The following is a 20,809-nucleotide window of genomic DNA, read 5'->3' on the forward strand; positions in this document are numbered from 1 at the left end:
GGGAGTGGCCGGGGGTGACCGGGGGTGACGGGGAGTGACCGGATTGACGGGGAGTGACGGGGAGTGACCAGGGGTGACGGGGAGTGACCGGGAGTGGCCGGGGGTGACGGGGAGTGGCCGGGGGGTGACGGGGAGTGACCGGGGGTGACGGGGAGTGACCGGAGTGACGGGGAGTGGCCGGGGGTGACGGGGAGTGACCGGAGTGACGGGGCGTGGCCGGGGGTGACGGGGGGTGACTGGGGAGTGGTCGGGGGTGACGTGGAGTGACTGGGGGTGACGTGGAGTGACTGGAGTGACGGGGAGTGGCCGGGGGTGACGGGGAGTGGCCGGGGGCCGGGGGTGACGGGGAGTGACCGGAGTGACGGGGAGTGGCCGGAGTGACCGGGGAGTGACCGGGGTGATGGGGAGCGGCCGGTGGTGACGGGGAGTGACCGGGGTGATGGGGAGTGACCGGGGTGATGGGGAGTGACCGGGGTGATGGGGAGTGACCGGGGGTGATGGGGAGTGACAGGGGTGATGGGGAGTGGCCGGTGGTGACTGGGAGTGACCGGGGTGATGTGGAGTGACCGGGGGTGACGGGGAGTGACCGGGGTGATGGGGAGTGACCGGGGGTGATGGGGAGTGACAGGGGTGATGGGGAGTGGCCGGTGGTGACTGGGAGTGACGGGGGTGTTGGGGAGTGACCGGGGGTGACGGGGAGTGACCGGGGTGACGGGGGTGACGGGGGTGACGGGGAGTGACCGGGGTGATGGGGAGTGACCGGGGTGATGGGGAGTGACAGGGAGTGGCCGGGGTGACGGGGAGTGACCGGGGTGACGGGGGTGACGGGGGTGACGGGGAGTGACGGGGGTGACAGGGCGTGACAGGGAGTGACCGGATGTGACGGGGAGTGACGGGGTGACGGGGAGTGACGGGGGTGACAGGGAGTGACCGGATGTGACGGGGAGTGACGGGAGTGACAGGGAGTGACCGGATGTGACGGGGAGTGACGGGGTGACGGGGAGTGACGGGGGTGACAGGGAGTGACCGGATGTGACGGGGAGTGACGGGGTGACGGGGAGTGACGGGGGTGACAGGGAGTGACGGGGCGTGACGGGGAGTGACAGGGAGTGACCGGATGTGACGGGGAGTGACGGGGTGACGGGGAGTGGCCGGGGTGACAGGGAGTGACGGGGGTGACAGGGCGTGACAGGGAGTGACGGGGAGTGACGGGGGGGTGACGGGGGTGACAGGGCGTAACAGGGAGTGACGGGGGGTGACGGGGAGTGACGGGGTGACAGGGCGTGACAGGGATTGACGGGGAGTGACGGGGGGTGACGGGGAGCGACGGGGAGTGGCAGGGAGTGATGGGGAGTGACGGGGGGGTGACGGGGGTGGCAGGGGTGACAGGGCGTGACAGGGATTGACGGGGAGTGACCGGGGGTGACGGGGAGCGACGGGGAGTGGCAGGGAGTGATGGGGAGTGACGGGGGGGTGACGGGGGTGACAGGGCGTGACAGGGATTGACGGGGAGTGACGGGGAGTGACGGGGATTGACGGGGAGCGACGGGGAGTGGCAGGGAGTGACGGGGAGTGACGGGGGTGACGGGGGTGACAGGGCGTGACAGGGATTGACGGGGAGTGACGGGGGTGACAGGGGGTGACAGGGAGTGACGGGGGTGACAGGGGGTGACGGGGAGTGACGGGGGTGACAGGGGGTGACGGGGAGTGACGGGGGTGACAGGGCGTGACAGGGATTGACAGGGATTGACGGGGAGTGACGGGGATTGACGGGGAGTGACGGGGGGTGACGGGGAGTGACGGGGTGACAGGGCGTGACGGGGAGTGACGGGGGTGACAGGGGGTGACGGGGAGTGACGGGGAATGACAGGGCGTGACAGGGATTGACGGGGAGTGACGGGGGTGACAGGGCGTGACAGGGATTGACAGGGATTGACGGGGAGTGACGGGGATTGACGGGGAGTGACGGGGAGTGACGGGGAGTGACGGGGGGTGACGGGGGTGACAGGGGGTGACGGGGATTGACGGGGAGTGACGGGGAGTGACGGGGAGTGACGGGGGTGACAGGGCGTGACAGGGATTGACGGGGAGTGACGGGGGTGACAGGGAGTGACGGGGTTGACGGGGAGTGACGGGGAGTGACGGGGAGTGACGGGGTTGACGGGGAATGACGGGGAATTACGGGGAGTGACGGGGGTGACAGGGGGTGACGGGGAGTGACGGGGAGTGACGGGGTTGACGGGGAATGACGGGGTTGACGGGGAATGACGGGGAATGACGGGGAGTGACGGGGGTGACAGGGGGTGACGGGGAGTGACGGGGAATGACGGGGAGTGACGGGGTTGACGGGGTTGACGGGGAGTGACGGGGGGTGACGGGGGTGACAGGGCGTGACAGGGATTGACGGGGAGTGACAGGGAGTGACGGGGTTGACGGGGAGTGACGGGGAGTGACAGGGAGTGACAGGGAGTGACCGGGGAGTAACGGGGGCTGACGGGGAGCGGCGGGGAGTGGCCGGGTGTGACGGGGAGTGACGGGGAGTGACGGGGAGTGACGGGGGTGACGGGGAGTGGCGGGGAGTGACGGGGAGTAACGTGGGGTGACGGGGAGTGACGGGGATGACGGGGAGTGGCGGGGAGTGACGGGGGTTGACGGGGAGTGACGGGGGTTGACGGGGAGTGACGGGGGGTGATGGGGACTGGCCGGGGTGATGGGGAGTGGCCGCGGGTGTTGGGGAGTGACTGGGGAGTGACCGGGGTGACGGGGAGGGACCGGGAGTGACCGGGGTGACGGGGAGAGACCGGGGGTGACGGGGATTGACAGGGAGTGACGGGGAGTGACGGGGGTGATGGGGAGTGACCGGGGGTGACGGGGAGTGACAGGGAGTGACAGGGAGTGACCGGGGAGTAACGGGTGCTGACGGGGAGCGGCGGGGAGTGGCCGGGTGTGACGGGGAGTGACGGGGAGTGACGGGGAGTAACGTGGGGTGACGGGGAGTGACGGGGGGGTGACGGGGAGTGGCGGGGAGTGACGGGGGTTGATGGGGGTTGACGGGGAGTGACGGGGGGTGATGGGGACTGGCCGGGGTGATGGGGAGTGGCCGCGGGTGATGGGGAGTGGCCGCGGGTGATGGGGAGTGACTGGGGAGTGACCGGGGTGACGGGGAGGGACCGGGAGTGACCGGGGTGACGGGGAGAGACCGGGGGTGACGGGGAGTGGCCGGGGGTGATGGGGACTGGCCGGGGTGATGGGGAGTGGCCGCGGGTGATGGGGAGTGACTGGGGAGTGACCGGGGTGACGGGGAGGGACCGGGAGTGACCGGGGTGACGGGGAGAGACCGGGGGTGACGGGGAGTGACAGGGAGTGACGGGGAGTGACGGGGGTGATGGGGAGTGACCGGGGGTGACGGGGAGTGACAGGGAGTGACCGGGGAGTGACCGGGGTGACGGGGAGTGGCCGCGGGTGATGGGGAGTGACCGGAGGTGATGGGGAGTGACCGGGGGTGATGGGGAGAGTCCGGGGTGACGGGGGTGACAGGGAGTAGCCGGGGGTGACGGGGAGTGAGCGGGGGTGATTGGGAGTGACGGGGGTTGACGGGGAGTGACGGGGGTTGACGGGGAGTGACGGGGGGTGATGGGGAGTGGCCGCGGTGATGGGGAATGGCTGTGGGTGATGGGGAGTGACGGGGAGTGACTGGGGAGTGACCGGGGTGACGGGGAGAGACCGGGAGTGACCAGGGAGTGACCAGGGTGACGGGGAGAGACCGGGGGTGACGGGGAGTGACAGGGAGTGACGGGGAGTGACGGGGGTGATGGGGAGTGACCGGGGGTGACGGGGAGTGACAGGGAGTGACCGGGGAGTGACCGGGGTGACGGGGAGTGGCCGCGGGTGATGGGGAGTGACCGGAGGTGATGGGGAGTGACCGGGGGTGATGGGGAGAGACCGGGGTGACGGGGAGTGACGGGGGTGACAGGGAGTGGCCGGGGGTGACAGGGAGTGACGGGGCTGACAGGGAGTGGCCGGGGAGTGGCCGGGAGTGACGGGGAGTGACCGGGAGTGACGGGGAGTGACGGGGAGTGGCCGGGGGTGACGGGGAGTGACGGGGCTGACAGGGAGTGGCCGGGGAGTGGCCGGGGGTGACGGGGAGTGATGGGGAGTGATGGGGGTGACGGGGAGTGGCCGGGGATGACGGGGAGTGGCCGGGGGTGACGGGGAGTGACGGGAAGTGACCGGGGGTGACAGGGAGTGACGGGGAGTGACGGGGTGCGGCCGGGGGTGACAGGGTGTGACGGGGTGACAGGGAGTGGCCGGGGATGACAGGGAGTGGCCGGGGTGACGGGGAGTGGCCGGGGGTGACGGGGAGTGGCCGGGGGTGATGGGGACTGGCCGGGGTGATGGGGAGTGGCCGCGGGTGATGGGGAGTGACTGGGGAGTGACCGGGGTGACGGGGAGGGACCGGGAGTGACCGGGGTGACGGGGAGAGACCGGGGGTGACGGGGAGTGACAGGGAGTGACGGGGAGTGACGGGGGTGATGGGGAGTGACCGGGGGTGACGGGGAGTGACAGGGAGTGACCGGGGAGTGACCGGGGTGACGGGGAGTGGCCGCGGGTGATGGGGAGTGACCGGAGGTGATGGGGAGTGACCGGGGGTGATGGGGAGAGACCGGGGTGACGGGGAGTGACGGGGGTGACAGGGAGTAGGTCGGGGGTGACGGGGAGTGAGCGGGGGTGATTGGGAGTGACGGGGGTTGACGGGGAGTGACGGGGGTTGACGGGGAGTGACGGGGGGTGATGGGGAGTGGCCGCGGTGATGGGGAATGGCTGTGGGTGATGGGGAGTGACGGGGAGTGACTGGGGAGTGACCGGGGTGACGGGGAGAGACCGGGAGTGACCAGGGAGTGACCAGGGTGACGGGGAGAGACCGGGGGTGACGGGGAGTGACAGGGAGTGACGGGGAGTGACGGGGGTGATGGGGAGTGACCGGGGGTGACGGGGAGTGACAGGGAGTGACCGGGGAGTGACCGGGGTGACGGGGAGTGGCCGCGGGTGATGGGGAGTGACCGGAGGTGATGGGGAGTGACCGGGGGTGATGGGGAGAGACCGGGGTGACGGGGAGTGACGGGGGTGACAGGGAGTGGCCGGGGGTGACAGGGAGTGACGGGGCTGACAGGGAGTGGCCGGGGAGTGGCCGGGAGTGACGGGGAGTGACCGGGAGTGACGGGGAGTGACGGGGAGTGGCCGGGGGTGACGGGGAGTGACGGGGCTGACAGGGAGTGGCCGGGGAGTGGCCGGGGGTGACAGGGAGTGATGGGGAGTGATGGGGGTGACGGGGAGTGGCCGGGGATGACGGGGAGTGGCCGGGGGTGACGGGGAGTGACGGGAAGTGACCGGGGGTGACAGGGAGTGACGGGGAGTGACGGGGTGCGGCCGGGGGTGACAGGGTGTGACGGGGTGACAGGGAGTGGCCGGGGATGACAGGGAGTGGCCGGGGGTGACGGGGAGTGGCCGGGGGTGACGGGGAGTGGCCGGGGGTGACGGGGAGTGACGGGGGTGACGGGGAGTGACGGGGAGTGACCGGGGGTGACGGGGAGTGACGGGAGTGGCCGGGGGTTACGGGGAGTGACGGGGGTGACAGGGAGTGGCCGTGTGTGGCGGCGAGTGGCCGGGGGTGACGGGGAGTGACCGGGGAGTGACGGGGTTGACAGGGAGAGACCGGGGTGACGGGGAGTGGCCGGGGGTGACGGGGAGTGACGGGGAGTGACGGGGGTGACAGGGAGAGACCGGGGTGACGGGGAGTGACGGGGAGTGACGGGGGTGACAGGGAGAGACCGGGGGTGACGGGGAGTGACGGGGAGTGGCCGGGGGTGACGGGGAGTGACGGGGAGTGACGGGGAGTGACGGGGAGTGGCCGGGGGTGACGGGAAGTGGCCGGGGGTGACGGGGAGTGGCCGGGGGTGACGGGGAGTGGCCGGGGGTGACGGGGAGTGACAGGGAGTGGCCGGGGAGTGACGGGGAGTGGCCGGCGGTGACGGTGAGTGGCCGGGTGTGACGGGGAGTGGCCGGGGGTGACCGGGGTGTGACGGGACTGACAGGGAGTGGCCGGGGATGACAGGGAGTGGCCGGGGGTGACGGGGAGTGGCCGGGGGTGACGGGGAGTGGCCGGGGGTGACGGGGAGTGACGGGGGTGACGGGGAGTGACGGGGAGTGACCGGGGGTGACGGGGAGTGACGGGAGTGGCCGGGGGTTACGGGGAGTGACGGGGGTGACAGGGAGTGGCCGTGTGTGGCGGCGAGTGGCCGGGGGTGACGGGGAGTGACCGGGGAGTGACGGGGTTGACAGGGAGAGACCGGGGTGACGGGGAGTGGCCGGGGGTGACGGGGAGTGACGGGGAGTGACGGGGGTGACAGGGAGAGACCGGGGTGACGGGGAGTGACGGGGAGTGACGGGGGTGACAGGGAGAGACCGGGGGTGACGGGGAGTGACGGGGAGTGGCCGGGGGTGACGGGGAGTGACGGGGAGTGACGGGGAGTGACGGGGAGTGGCCGGGGGTGACGGGAAGTGGCCGGGGGTGACGGGGAGTGGCCGGGGGTGACGGGGAGTGGCCGGGGGTGACGGGGAGTGACAGGGAGTGGCCGGGGAGTGACGGGGAGTGGCCGGCGGTGACGGTGAGTGGCCGGGTGTGACGGGGAGTGGCCGGGGGTGACCGGGGTGTGACGGGACTGACAGGGAGTGACCGGGGAGTGGCCGGGGGTGATGGGGAGTGACCGGGGGTGACGGGGAGTGGCCGGGGGTGACGGGGAGTGACGGGGAGTGACGGGGAGTGACCGGGGAGTGACGGGGAGTGGCGGGGAGTGACGGGGAGTGACGGGGAGTGACCGGAGTGACGGGGGTGACGGGGAGTGGCCGGGGGTGACGGGGAGTGACGGGGAGTGGCCGGGGGTGACCGGAGTGACGGGGAGTGACCGGGGGTGACGGGGAGTGACCGGGGGTGACGGGGAGTGACGGGGAGTGACAGGGAGTGGCCGGGGTGACGGGGAGTGATGGGGAGTGGCCGGGGGTGACCGGGGGTGACGGGGAGTGACCGGATTGACGGGGAGTGACGGGGAGTGACCAGGGAGAGACCGGGGTGATGGGGAGTGACGGGGAGTGACCGGGGTGACAGGGAGAGACCGGGGGTGACGGGGAGTGACGGGGAGTGGCCGGGGGTGACGGGGAGTGACGGGGAGTGACGGGGAGTGGCCGGGGGTGACGGGAAGTGGCCGGGGGTGACGGGGAGTGACCGGGGTGATGGGGAGTGACGGGGAGTGACCGGGGTGACAGGGAGAGACCGGGGTGACGGGGAGTGACGGGGAGTGACGGGGAGTGACGGGGAGTGGCCGGGGGTGACGGGGAGTGACGGGGAGTGACGGGGAGTGGCCGGGGGTGACGGGGAGTGGCCGGGGGTGACGGGGAGTGACGGGGAGTGGCCGGGGGTGACGGGAAGTGGCCGGGGGTGACGGGGAGTGGCCGGGGGTGACGCGGAGTGGCCGGGGGTGACGGGGAGTGACAGGGAGTGGCCGGGGAGTGATGGGGAGTGGCCGGCGGTGACGGGGAGTGGCCGGGGGTGACGGGGAGTGGCCGGGGGTGACCGGGGTGTGACGGGACTGACAGGGAGTGACCGGGGAGTGGCCGGGGGTGATGGGGAGTGACCGGGGGTGACGGGGAGTGGCCGGGGGTGACGGGGAGTGACGGGGAGTGACGGGGAGTGACCGGAGTGACGGGGGTGACGGGGATTGGCGGGGGGTGACAGGGAGTGACGGGGAGTGGCCGGGGGTGACCGGAGTGACGGGGAGTGACCGGGGGTGACGGGGAGTGACCGGGGGTGACGGGGAGTGACGGGGAGTGACAGGGAGTGGCCGGGGTGACGGGGAGTGACCGGATTGATGGGGAGTGGCCGGGGGTGACCGGGGGTGACGGGGAGTGACCGGATTGACGGGGAGTGACGGGGAGTGACCAGGGGTGACGGGGAGTGACCGGGGGTGACGGGGAGTGGCCGGGGGTGACGGGGAGTGGCCGTGGGGTGACGGGGAGTGGCCGGGGGTGACGGGGAGTGACGGGGGTTGACGGGGAGTGACGGGGAGTGGCCGTGGGGTGACGGGGAGTGGCCGGGGGGTGACGGGGGGTGACGGGGTGTGACGTTGGGCGAAGGGGGGCGACGGGGAGCGACGGGGACTGACGGGGAGTGACGGGGACTGACGGGGAGTGACGGGGACTGACGGGGAGTGACCGGGAGTGACGGGGAGTGACAGGGAGTGACGGGGGAGTGACGGGGGGTGTCGGGGGTGACGGGGGGTGACGGGGAGTGACGGGGGTGTCGGGGGTGACGGAGGGTGACGGGGGAGTGACGGGGGGTGACGGGGAGTGAGGGGGGTGATGGGGGGTGTCGGGGGTGACGGGGGGTGACGGGGGGTGTCGGGGGTGACGGGGGAGTGACGGGGGTGACGGGGAGTGAGGGGGGTGATGGGGGTTGACGGGGGGTGAGGAGGTGTGCCGGGGAGTGACGGGGAGTGAGGAGGTGTGACGTGGAGTGACGCGGAGTGGCCGGGGGTGATGGGGAGTGACCGGGGGTGACGGGGAGTGGCCGGGGGTGACGGGGAGTGACGGGGAGTGACGGGGAGTGACCGGGGAGTGACGGGGAGTGGCGGGGAGTGACGGGGAGTGACGGGGAGTGACCGGAGTGACGGGGGTGACGGGGATTGGCGGGGGGTGACAGGGAGTGACGGGGAGTGGCCGGGGGTGACCGGAGTGACGGGGAGTGACCGGGGGTGACGGGGAGTGACCGGGGGTGACGGGGAGTGACGGGGAGTGACAGGGAGTGGCCGGGGTGACGGGGAGTGATGGGGAGTGGCCGGGGGTGACCGGGGGTGACGGGGAGTGACCGGATTGACGGGGAGTGACGGGGAGTGACCAGGGGTGACGGGGAGTGACCGGGGGTGACGGGGAGTGACGGGGAGTGGCCGGGGGTGACGGGGAGTGGCCGTGGGGTGACGGGGAGTGGCCGGGGGTGACGGGGAGTGACGGGGGTTGACGGGGAGTGACGGGGAGTGGCCGTGGGATGACGGGGAGTGGCCGTGGGGTGACGGGGAGTGGCCGGGGGGTGACGGGGGGTGACGGGGTGTGACGTTGGGCGAAGGGGGGCGACGGGGAGCGACGGGGACTGATGGGGAGTGACCGGGAGTGACCGGGAGTGACGGGGAGTGACAGGGAGTGACGGGGGAGTGACGGGGGGTGTCGGGGGTGACGGGGGGTGACGGGGAGTGACGGGGGGTGTCGGGGGTGACAGGGGGTGACGGGGAGTGACGGGGGTGTCGGGGGTGACGGAGGGTGACGGGGGGTGACGGGGAGTGAGGGGGGTGATGGGGGGTGTCGGGGGTGACGGGGGGTGACGGGGGGTGTCGGGGGTGACGGGGGAGTGACGGGGGTGACGGGGAGTGAGGGGGGTGATGGGGGGTGACGGGGGGTGAGGAGGTGTGACGGGGAGTGACGGGGAGTGAGGAGGTGTGACGTGGAGTGACGCGGAGTGGCCGGGGGTGATGAGGAGTGACGGGGGTTGACGGGGGTGACGGGGAGTGACGGGGGTGACGGGGAGTGACCGGGGGTGACGGGGAGTGACGGGGGTGACGGGGAGTGGCCGGGTGTGATGGGGAGTGGCCGCGGGTGATGGGGAGTGACTGGGGAGTGACCGGGTTGACGGGGAGGGACCGGGAGTGACCGGGGTGACGGGGAGAGACCGGGGGTGACGGGGAGTGACAGGGAGTGACGGGGAGTGACGGGGGTGATGGGGAGTGACCGGGGGTGACGGGGAGTGACAGGGACTGACCGGGGAGTGACCGGGGTGACGGGGAGTGGCCGCGGGTGATGGGGAGTGACCGGAGGTGATGGGGAGTGACCGGGGGTGATGGGGAGAGACCGGGGTGACGGGGAGTGACGGGGGTGACAGGGAGTAGCCGGGGGTGACGGGGAGTGAGCGGGGGTGATGGGGAGTGACGGGGGTTGACGGGGAGTGACGGGGGTTGACGGGGAGTGACGGGGGGTGATGGGGAGTGGCCGCGGTGATGGGGAATGGCTGTGGGTGATGGGGAGTGACGGGGAGTGACTGGGGAGTGACCGGGGTGACGGGGAGAGACCGGGAGTGACCAGGGAGTGACCGGGGTGACGGGGAGAGAACGGGGGTGACGGGGAGTGACAGGGAGTGACGGGGAGTGACGGGGGTGATGGGGAGTGACCGGGGGTGACGGGGAGTGACAGGGAGTGACCGGGGAGTGACCGGGATGACGGGGAGTGGCCGCGGGTGATGGGGAGTGACCGGAGGTGATGGGGAGTGACCGGGGGTGATGGGGAGAGACCGGGGTGACGGGGAGTGACGGGGGTGACAGGGAGTGGCCGGGGGTGACAGGGAGTGACGGGGCTGACAGGGAGTGGCCGGGGAGTGGCCGGGAGTGACGGGGAGTGACCGGGAGTGACGGGGAGTGACGGGGAGTGGCAGGGGGTGACGGGGAGTGACGGGGCTGACAGGGAGTGGCCGGGGAGTGGCCGGGGGTGACGGGGAGTGATGGGGAGTGATGGGGGTGACGGGGAGTGGCCGGGGATGACGGGGAGTGGCCGGGGGTGACGGGGAGTGACGGGAAGTGACCGGGGGTGACAGGGAGTGACGGGGAGTGACGGGGTGCGGCTGGGGGTGACGGGGTGTGACGGGGTGACAGGGAGTGGCCGGGGATGACAGGGAGTGGCCGGGGGTGACGGGGAGTGGCCAGGGGTGACGGGGAGTGGCCGGGGGTGACGGGGAGTGACGGGGGTGACGGGGAGTGACGGGGAGTGACCGGGGGTGACGGGGAGTGACGGGAGTGGCCGGGGGTGACGGGGAGTGACGGGGGTGACAGGGAGTGGCCGTGTGTGGCGGCGAGTGGCCGGGCGTGACAGGGAGAGACCGGGGTGACGGGGAGTGACCGGGGAGTGACGGGGTTGACAGGGAGAGACCGGGGTGACGGGGAGTGACGGGGAGTGACCGGGGTGACAGGGAGAGACCAGGGGTGACGGGGAGTGACGGGGAGTGGCCGGGGGTGACGGGGAGTGACGGGGAGTGACGGGGAGTGACGGGGAGTGGCCGGGGGTGACGGGAAGTGGCCGGGGGTGACGGGGAGTGGCCGGGGGTGACGGGGAGTGACAGGGAGTGGCCGGGGAGTGACGGGGAGTGGCCGGCGGTGACGGGGAGTGGCCGGGGGTGACGGGGAGTGACAGGAATGACAGGGAGTGACCGGGGAGTGGCCGGGGGTGATGGGGAGTGACCGGGGGTGACGGGGAGTGGCCGGGGGTGACCGGGTTGTGACGGGACTGACAGGGAGTGACCGGGGAGTGGCCGGGGGTGATGGGGAGTGACCGGGGGTGACGGGGAGTGGCCGGGGGTGACGGGGAGTGACGGGGAGTGACGGGGAGTGACCGGGGAGTGACGGGGAGTGGCCGGGGGTGACGGGGAGTGACGGGGAGTGACCGGAGTGACGGGGGTGACGGGGAGTGGCCGGGGGTGACGGGGAGTGACGGGGAGTGGCCGGGGGTGACCGGAGTGACGGGGAGTGACCGGGGGTGACGGGGAGTGACCGGGGGTGACGGGGAGTGACGGGGAGTGACAGGGAGTGGCCGGGGTGACGGGGAGTGATGGGGAGTGGCCGGGGGTGACCGGGGGTGACGGGGAGTGACCGGATTGACGGGGAGTGACGGGGAGTGACCAGGGGTGACGGGGAGTGACCGGGGGTGACGGGGAGTGACGGGGAGTGGCCGGGGGTGACGGGGAGTGGCCGGGGGTGACGGGGAGTGACCGGGGGTGACGGGTAGTGACAGGGAGTGGCCGGGGTGACGGGGAGTGATGGGGAGTGGCCGGGGGTGACCGGGAGTGACCGGATTGACGGGGAGTGACGGGGAGTGACCAGGGGTGACGGGGAGTGACCGGGGGTGACGGGGAGTGACGGGGAGTGGCCGGGGGTGACGGGGAGTGGCCGTGGGGTGATGGGGAGTGGCCGGGGGTGACGGGGAGTGACGGGGGTTGACGGGGAGTGACGGGGGTGACGGGGAGTGACGGGGGTGACGGGGAGTGACGGGGGTTGACGGGGAGTGACGGGGGTGACGGGGAGTGGCCGTGGGATGACGGGGAGTGGCCGTGGGATGACGGGGAGTGGCCGTGGGGTGACGGGGAGTGGCCGGGGGGTGACGGGGGGTAACGGGGAGTGACATTGGGCGACGGGGGGCGACGGGGAGCGACGGGGACTGACGGGAGTGACCGGGAGTGACGGGGAGTGACAGGGAGTGACGGGGGAGTGACGGGGGGTGTCGGGGGTGACGGGGGGTGACGGGGAGTGACGGGGGTGTCGGGGGTGACGGAGGGTGACGGGGGAGTGACGGGGGTGACGGGGAGTGAGGGGGGTGATGGGGGGTGTCGGGGGTGACGGGGGGTGACGGGGGGTGTCGGGGGTGACGGGGGTGACGGGGGAGTGACGGGGGTGACGGGGAGTGAGGGGGGTGATGGGGGGTGACGGGGGGTGAGGAGGTGTGACGGGGAGTGACGGGGAGTGAGGAGGTGTGACGGGGAGTGACGGGGAGTGAGGAGGTGTGACGGGGAGTGACGGGGAGTGACGGGTAGTGGCCGGGGGTGACGGGGAGTGGCTGGGGGTGACGGGGAGTGGCTGGGGGTGACGGGGAGTGGCCGGGGGTGACGGGGAGTGACCGGGGTGACGGGGAGTGGCCGGGGGTGATGGGGAGTGACGGGGAGTGACGGGGAGTGACGGGGGTGACGGGGAGTGACCGGGGGTGACGGGGAGTGATCGGGGGTGACGGGGTGTGACGGGGAGTGATGGCGGGGGTGACCAGTGGTGACCAGGGGTGACGGCGGGGGTGAGCTTGAGTGACGCAGGAGTGATGCGAGGGGGAGACAGGTGGTTCTCACCCATGTAGCACATTTTGGCCGGGGAGTGACGGGGAGTGGCCGGGGAGTGACGGTGAGTGGCCGGGTGTGACGGGGAGTGGCCGGGGGTGACGGGGAGTGACAGGAATGACAGGGAGTGACCGGGGAGTGGCCGGGGGTGATGGGGAGTGACCGGGGGTGACGGGGAGTGGCCGGGGGTGACGGGGAGTGACGGGGAGTGACCGGGGAGTGACGGGGAGTGGCGGGGAGTGACGGGGAGTGGCCGGGGGTGACGGGGAGTGACGGGGAGTGACCGGAGTGACGGGGGTGACGGGGAGTGACCGGAGTGACGGAGGGTGACGGGGATTGGCCGGGGGTGACGGGGAGTGACGGGGAGTGGCCGGGGGTGACCGGAGTGACGGGGAGTGACCGGGGGTGACGGGGAGTGACCGGGGGTGACGGGGAGTGACGGGGAGTGACAGGGAGTGGCCGGGGTGACGGGGAGTGACCGGATTGACGGGGAGTGACGGGGAGTGGCCGGGGGTGACCGGGGGTGACGGGGAGTGACCGGATTGACGGGGAGTGACGGGGAGTGACCAGGGGTGACGGGGAGTGACCGGGGGTGACGGGGAGTGGCCGGGGGTGACGGGGAGTGACCGGGGGTGACGGGTAGTGACAGGGAGTGGCCGGGGTGACGGTGAGTGATGGGGAGTGGCCGGGGGTGACCGGGGGTGACGGGGAGTGACCGGATTGACGGGGAGTGACGGGGAGTGACCAGGGGTGACGGGGAGTGACCGGGGGTGACGGGGAGTGACGGGGAGTGGCCGGGGGTGACGGGGAGTGGCCGTGGGGTGATGGGGAGTGGCCGGGGGTGACGGGGAGTGACGGGGGTTGACGGGGAGTGACGGGGGTGACGGGGAGTGACGGGGGTTGACGGGGAGTGACGGGGGTGACGGGGAGTGGCCGTGGGATGACGGGGAGTGGCCGTGGGATGACGGGGAGTGGCCGTGGGGTGACGGGGAGTGGCCGGGGGGTGACGGGGGGTAACGGGGAGTGACGTTGGGCGACGGGGGGCGACGGGGAGCGACGGGGACTGACGGGGAGTGACGGGGACTGACGGGGAGTGACAGGGGGTGTCGGGGGTGACGGGGGGTGACGGGGAGTGACGGGGGTGTCGGGGGTGACGGAGGGTGACGGGGGAGTGACGGGGGTGACGGGGAGTGAGGGGGGTGATGGGGGGTGTCGGGGGTGACGGGGGGTGACGGGGGGTGTCGGGGGTGACGGGGGTGACGGGGGAGTGACGGGGGTGACGGGGAGTGAGGGGGGTGATGGGGGGTGACGGGGGGTGAGGAGGTGTGACGGGGAGTGACGGGGAGTGACGCGGAGTGGCCGGGGGTGACGGGAAGTGACGGGTAGTGGCCGGGGGTGACGGGGAGTGGCCGGGGGTGACGGGGAGTGGCCGGGTGTGACGGGGAGTGACCGGGGTGACGGGGAGTGGGCGGGGGTGATGGGGAGTGACGGGTAGTGGCCGGGGGTGACGGGGAGTGACGGGTAGTGGCCGGGGGTGACGGGGAGTGGCCGGGGGTGACGGGGAGTGGCCGGGTGTGACGGGGAGTGGCCGGGGGTGACGGGGAGTGACCGGGGTGACGGGGAGTGGCCGGGGGTGATGGGGAGTGACGGGGAGTGACGGGGAGTGACGGGGGTGACGGGGAGTGACCGGGGGTGACGGGGAGTGATCGGGGGTGACGGGGTGTGACGGGGAGTGATGGCGGGGGTGACCAGTGGTGACCAGGGGTGACGGCGGGGGTGAGCTTGAGTGACGCAGGAGTGATGCGAGGGGGAGACAGGTGGTTCTCACCCATGTAGCACATTTTGTTTATCGTCTTCGGCCTTTGAATCTCCGTCCTCCTGGTCATGGTGCTGGGACTGACTGCAGTTGCCACCACCTCCCAGGCAAGGATGGTAATGTCTCCTGCCAACACGCGGGTAGATGGTGGAGTGTCTGTCCTCCACCGCACCTAAAAGCCTCATTAGGTCGTGGGGCAAATCTCCCTGAGGGCCTCCTCCAGACTTGCCTGGGAGTGAGTGCCAGGGAAATGTTTAAATACAGCTGCGCCTTGATGACAGTACTCAGCTGAGCACTGGGTCGGGTGAATCCAGACGTGACCTGTTTCAAGTGGAGCAGCACTAATTGCACTAAGTGGGGGAAGGGAGCGATCGGAATTACACTGTAGGGCAGCACGGTGTGCAGTGGTTAGCACTGCAGCCTCACAGCGCCGAGGTCCCAGGTTCGATCCTGGCTCTGGGTCACTGTCTGTGTGGAGTTTGCACATTCTCCCTGAGTTGGCGTGGGTTTCGCCCCCACAACCCAAAAGATGAGCGAGTTAGGTGGATTGGCCACGCTAAATTGCCCCTTAATTGTAAAAAATGAATTGCGTACTCTAAATATATTTTTAAAAAGAAACACATCGCAGGTGCCAACTCAAATTTTCACGCTCAGAATTACACTTTGTCACTTCTCCAGAAAATTCCCCCAACAATTTAGGTTTTGTAACCTTTCATCGGAACGGAGAAAAGTTTGAAATGTTTCAAGCAGCTGAAAGAGGTAAGGGTGGGGAAAACTAAGAAAAGGGCTGCTCTTTGATTGGAGGGCAGGGCCGGAGAGATTAACTGACAAGAGTGTTCATGATGCAAGGCCAAAGGGATGGGACAAGCCAAGAGTAAAATATGTCCAGAGGAGGTGTGAATGGCGGGATGTTGAATAACTGCCATCCGAAACAAAAAGAATGGGGGGGGGGGGCCGGGGGGGAGGCGAAACAAGCGAAAAAACAAACCAGCAAAATAAAGGACATTTAAGGAAGAGGTTAAAATTGTTGAACTCAATGTGGAGGGAGTAGCATTTCAAGGGACCATTCAAGTGATGAGGTGCCAGTCCTCGAGCTTGCATTGAACTTCATTGGAAGATCGAAGACAGAAAGGTCAGGGTGGGAGCAAGATGGAGAATTGAAATGACAGCTGATTGGAAGCTTGGACTTTGACTGTGGGCGGAGTGTAGCTATGGTGCAAAGCAGTCACGCAGTCTGCCTTTTGATCCAGTCAGCGCACAGGAGACTTTGTGAGCAGCGGATGCAGTGCGCTGGTTAGAGGGGAGTAGGAGTAAATCACTGTGTCACCCGGAACGGGTGCTTGGGGGCATGCACGGCAGGGAGAAGAGAAAGTAAAAAGACTGGTGTTGCATCTCTTGCACTTGCAAGGAAAGGTCTCGTTCGGAAAACGAGGGGGTGTTGGGAGTGATTAAGGAGGGGACCAGGATATCATGGAGGGAGCAGTCTCTTCGGAATGCTAAGGAGGGGAGGGGAAGATGTGTTTCGAGGTTGCACCATGCTGGGAGCTGGTGGAGATGGTGGAGGATGACTATGTTGAATATGAAGGCTGGTGGGATGGAAAAGGAACGTTAGCATGGGTTCTGGGAGGGAGTGAAACGGATGAGGGGCGAGATTCTCCGACCCCCCCGCCGGGTCGGAGAATCGCCGGGGGCTGGCGTGAATCCCGCCCCCGCTGGTTGCCGAATTCTCCGGCACCGGATATTCAGCGGGGGCGGGAATCGCGCCGCGCCGGTTGGCGGCCCCCCCCAGGCGATTCTCCGGCCCGGATGGGCCGAAGTCCCGCTGCTAAAATGCCTGTCCCGCCGGCGTAGATTAAACCACCTACCTTACCGGCGGGACAAGGCGGCGCAGGCAGGCTCCGGGGTCCTGGGGGGGGGGCGGGGCGATCTGGCCCCAGGGGGTGCTCCCACGGTGGCCTGGCCCGCGATCGGGGCCCACCGATCCGCGGGCGGGCCTGTGCCATGGGGGCACTCTTTCCCTTCCGCCTTCGCCACGGCCTCCACCATGGCGGTGGCGGAAAAGACTCCCTCCACTGCGCATGCGCGGGAATGCCGTCAGCAGCCGCTAACGCTTCCGCGCATGCGCCGCTCGGGGATGTCATTTCCGCGCCAGCTGGCGGGGCACCAAAGGACTTTTCCGCCAGCTGGCGGGGCGGAAATTTTTCCGGCGTGGGCCTAGCCCCTTAAGGTTGGGGCTCGGCCCCCAAAGATGCGGAGCATTCCGCACCTTTGGGGCGGCGCGATGCCCGACTGATTTGCGCCAGTTTTGGGCACCAGTCGGCGGACATCGCGCCCATACCGGAGAATTTCGCCCCTGATACGATTCATTTACAAATAAAATATTTGCACAGAAGCAGAAAGCAGGCGCAAATCATCAATGTTGCAAATTCCTGGAACACACCAAAGGTAAAACCTGTCTGTCAGTGTAACCCGTTCTCAATACATTCTATTCCTGACAGTCCAATAATCTGGCAGATTATTAGATGACAAAAGATTAACAGACTTTCAGCTGTGATGATTTTACCTGAGTGATGCATGATTCTGGTCATTTCCCCACAGTGAGCCGAGCTGTCAATTAGACTGAATTGAAACTGAAATCACAGAATTGTTACGACACTGAAGGGGACCGCTCAGCCATTGTGGCTGCACCAGCTCTCTAAATGACCGTTCTGACTTGATACCATTCTCCTGCCTTTTCCCCATACCCCTGCACAGTGTTTCTGTTCAAATAATCTTGTGAATGCCTCGATTCCAGGCAGTGCATTCCACACCCGAATGTGTCAAAATGTATTTTCTCACATCATGGGTGAAATTCTCCCCCAACGGCGCGATGTCCGCCGACTGGCGCCAGAAACGGCGCCAATCAGACGGGCATCGCGCCGGCCCAAAGGTGCGGAATGCTCCGCATCTTTGGGGGCCGAGCCCCAACATTGAGGGGCTAGTCCGGCGCCGGAGGGATTTCCGCCCCGCCAGCTGGCGGAAATGGCGTTTGGTGCCCCGCCAGCTGGCGCGGAAATGCGGTACATGCGCGGGAGCGTCAGCGGCCGCCGACAGTTTCCCGCGTATGCGCAGTGGGGAGAGTCTCTTCCGCCTCCGCCATGGTGGAGGCCGTGGCGGAGGCGGAAGGGAAAGAGTGCCCCCATGGCACAGGCCCGCCCGCGGATCTGTGGGCCCCGATCGCGGGCCAGGCCACCGTGGGGGCACCCCCCGGGGTCAGATCGCCCCGCGCCCCCCCCCAGGACCCGGAGCCCGCCCACGCCGCCTGGTCCCGCCGGTAAATACCAGGTTTAATTTACGCCGGCGGGACAGGCAATTTCTGGGCGGGATTTCGGCCCATTCGGGCCGGAGAATTGAGCGGGGGGTCCCGCCAACCGGCGCGGCCCGATTCCCGCCCCCGCCCAATCTCCGGTACCGGAGACTTCGGCGGGGGCGGGATTCACGGCAGCCAACGGCCATTCTCCGACCCGGCGGGGGGTCGGAGAATGACGCCCCCTATTTGCCTCTTTCGCAAATGATTTTAAATCTGTGCCCTCTCGCTGGTGATCCTTTTACGAGGGGGAATCGTTTCCCCCTATCTACTCTGCCCAGTCCCCTCCTAATTTTGAACATTGACTGGCTAATGCTGAAACAATCCCTTCTTCAGGACCTCAGCCTATCTCATTCAGTGTTTGGACTGGGATACATGGATAGAAATTGGCAATCTTAGCTCCGTGCCCATTTTGTCCTGCCTGGTCACATACAGAGGATAAGGAGCTAGTCTTTTCAGTGCTAGTATTCCTGTCTCCGGGGTAGGCGGTTCAAACCCAGTCCCTGGCTCTGTGACTGCAGCTCCACTATCGATGGGACCACCCTTTCCATTAACACGAAACCCGTCCAGATGCAACTAGTCCCCGAGGTCGGGCCCCCATTCGACCATCTACCCCCTCGGGTATTCCCCCCTCCACGTGGTGTACCGGAGCAGCTGTGTGGTGGGCACCACATGGTGTCCCAGGAGCCTCTTCACTAAAATGCCCAACCGAGGTGAGAGTCTCTGGGATGGTGGAGACAGATGTGTCGGGAAGTCAGTGACGTTCCCGGACCTCCTCCCACTCCGCTCACGGCGTCTGCCACCTGTGCCCAGGCCCAGTGTACAGCAATGGGTGGCAACCTCCTTTCCACCCGGGGGTACAGGGAAGCCCACCTCTCCTCCAGGGCATCCAGTCGGGTCCACAACCGGGCTGCCATCTTGTTGGCTGGGATGAGTATGTGTGGGGAGCTAATATGCAGCTACAGCTTGTCAGCCTCTCGAGTTTCAATCCCGTCTCCGGTGTATCCGACACCGTTTCTCATTGGAATCAATCGTGTTCGTCGTGGTGCCAGTGCTAGCCCATCCTCCCCGTGTCTGTGTGGGTTTCCTCCGGGTGCTCCTGTTTCCTCCCACAGTCCAAAGATGTGCAGGTTAGGTGGCTTGGCCATGATAAATTGCCCTTAGTGTCCAAAATTGCCCTTGGTGTTGGGTGGAGGTGTTGAGTTTGGGTAGGGGGCTCTTTCCAAGAGCCGGTGCAGACACAAAGGGCCGAATGGCCTCCTTCTGCACTGTAAATTCAATGATAATCTATGATTAATCTAGGACAAAGGTTCGGCACAACATTGTGGGCCGAAGGGCCTGTTCTGTGCTGTATTTTCTATGTTCTATGTATTCACAGTTGTTGAATTACTCCGCTGCCAATTTGCTGTCATAGAAGTTCACTGATTCGGTCCTGGTGTCAACACTGAAGTCTCTGAAAGGGAGAACCTCCCTCAGTCTCTGAAAGGGAGGATCCCGCACATTGTTGGTGGCTGAGTGTGGTCTTGAGCTTCATGGGACTGGATGCAAACCTCTATCTGTGAAATCAGTGGGAAACAAAGAAAGGGAGGAAGGAATCAACATTAATAAGTAGCATTTCTATGGCACCTTTCACAGCCTCGTGAAGCCCTAATGAAGTACTTTTGAAATTAGTTCACGTTGTAATGTAGAAAACTCTCCTCTTCAAATAGTGCCAGTGTGGTCTTTAAATCAATCTAAGATAGAAATTAGGGGCAAAATTCAACCAAAGCCTTCCTAAGGGCACAATTCAACTAAAAGGGAACAAAGTCACATAGTGAACGCGTTTAACCGCGTGTTTCCTGGCACTTGCAGTGCCGAGAGACACATGGCTATACAACGGCACTCACGTTCAATAAGGGGCCTCAGCGGGGAACTCCTCAGTATCTCAAGAGATTGGGATATATTTAATCATGGCGGCCCTATGTCTGGAGGCCCCCGACCGACCCCCGCCTCCCCCACCCCACCCCCCACCCCACAAGCTCCAATGCACCATGGGAGGATCTACACTTGGAAATTTTTCCAACACTGGCCATTTTTACCTGCACTTCGTCCCCCTCCCTCCACCTTTAATACCTCCCTCGTTCCCCCCTTTCATGGACATGCCCCCCGCCCGCCCTCAGGCCCAGACCTTTGGCAGTTCCACCCTGGCACCTGGGCACCTGGTAGTACCCCTGTCAGCCTAACTGTCCCCGGGCACCTTGGCACGACCAGGATGGCAGTACTAAGGTGTCAGGCCAGCAGTGCCGAGCTGCTCAGGTGCCAGAGGGAGAGCCAGGGGTCCACCCTGCCCTGTCCCCAACCATCCAGGGTTAGGCCTGGGAGACCCCTAGGTTCTGTTAGGCCTGGTCTAGGTTTGTGTGGACCTGTACTAAACGCTGCCTGGTCCAGGCCTCGCTGGGGAGGCCGTTAGATCCCGGGCCGCGGGTGAATATGGCATTAAGCATATTTCAATGAATCATGCGGCTCATTTAAATATGCTGATCTAGATCTCGCCCAGTGACAGCGAGATTGAAACTGTGACGTCTCACGAGGTTCGGATGAATACCCCGAGGTGTCTCAAGTGTCAAGAATCTCGAGAGAAAGTCCTCTCAGAAGATTCATCGGTCTCATCACACCACCAAGTCGGGCACAATGAGCCATTAAATCG

The 20,809-nt window shown here is 67.3% G+C and overlaps 1 long non-coding RNA gene across 1 annotated transcript in view; it reads left to right on the top strand.

Annotated features, from left to right (window-relative positions):
- LOC140387668 (uncharacterized) overlaps window positions 1-20,809 on the top strand; it is a 138,191-nt gene that overhangs the window by 115,291 nt on the left and 2,091 nt on the right. The gene's annotated exons all lie outside the window — the stretch shown is intronic.

Source organism: Scyliorhinus torazame, chromosome 13, assembly GCF_047496885.1.
Source record: "Scyliorhinus torazame isolate Kashiwa2021f chromosome 13, sScyTor2.1, whole genome shotgun sequence".
In the NCBI taxonomy this organism is placed as follows: Eukaryota; Metazoa; Chordata; class Chondrichthyes; order Carcharhiniformes; family Scyliorhinidae; genus Scyliorhinus; species Scyliorhinus torazame.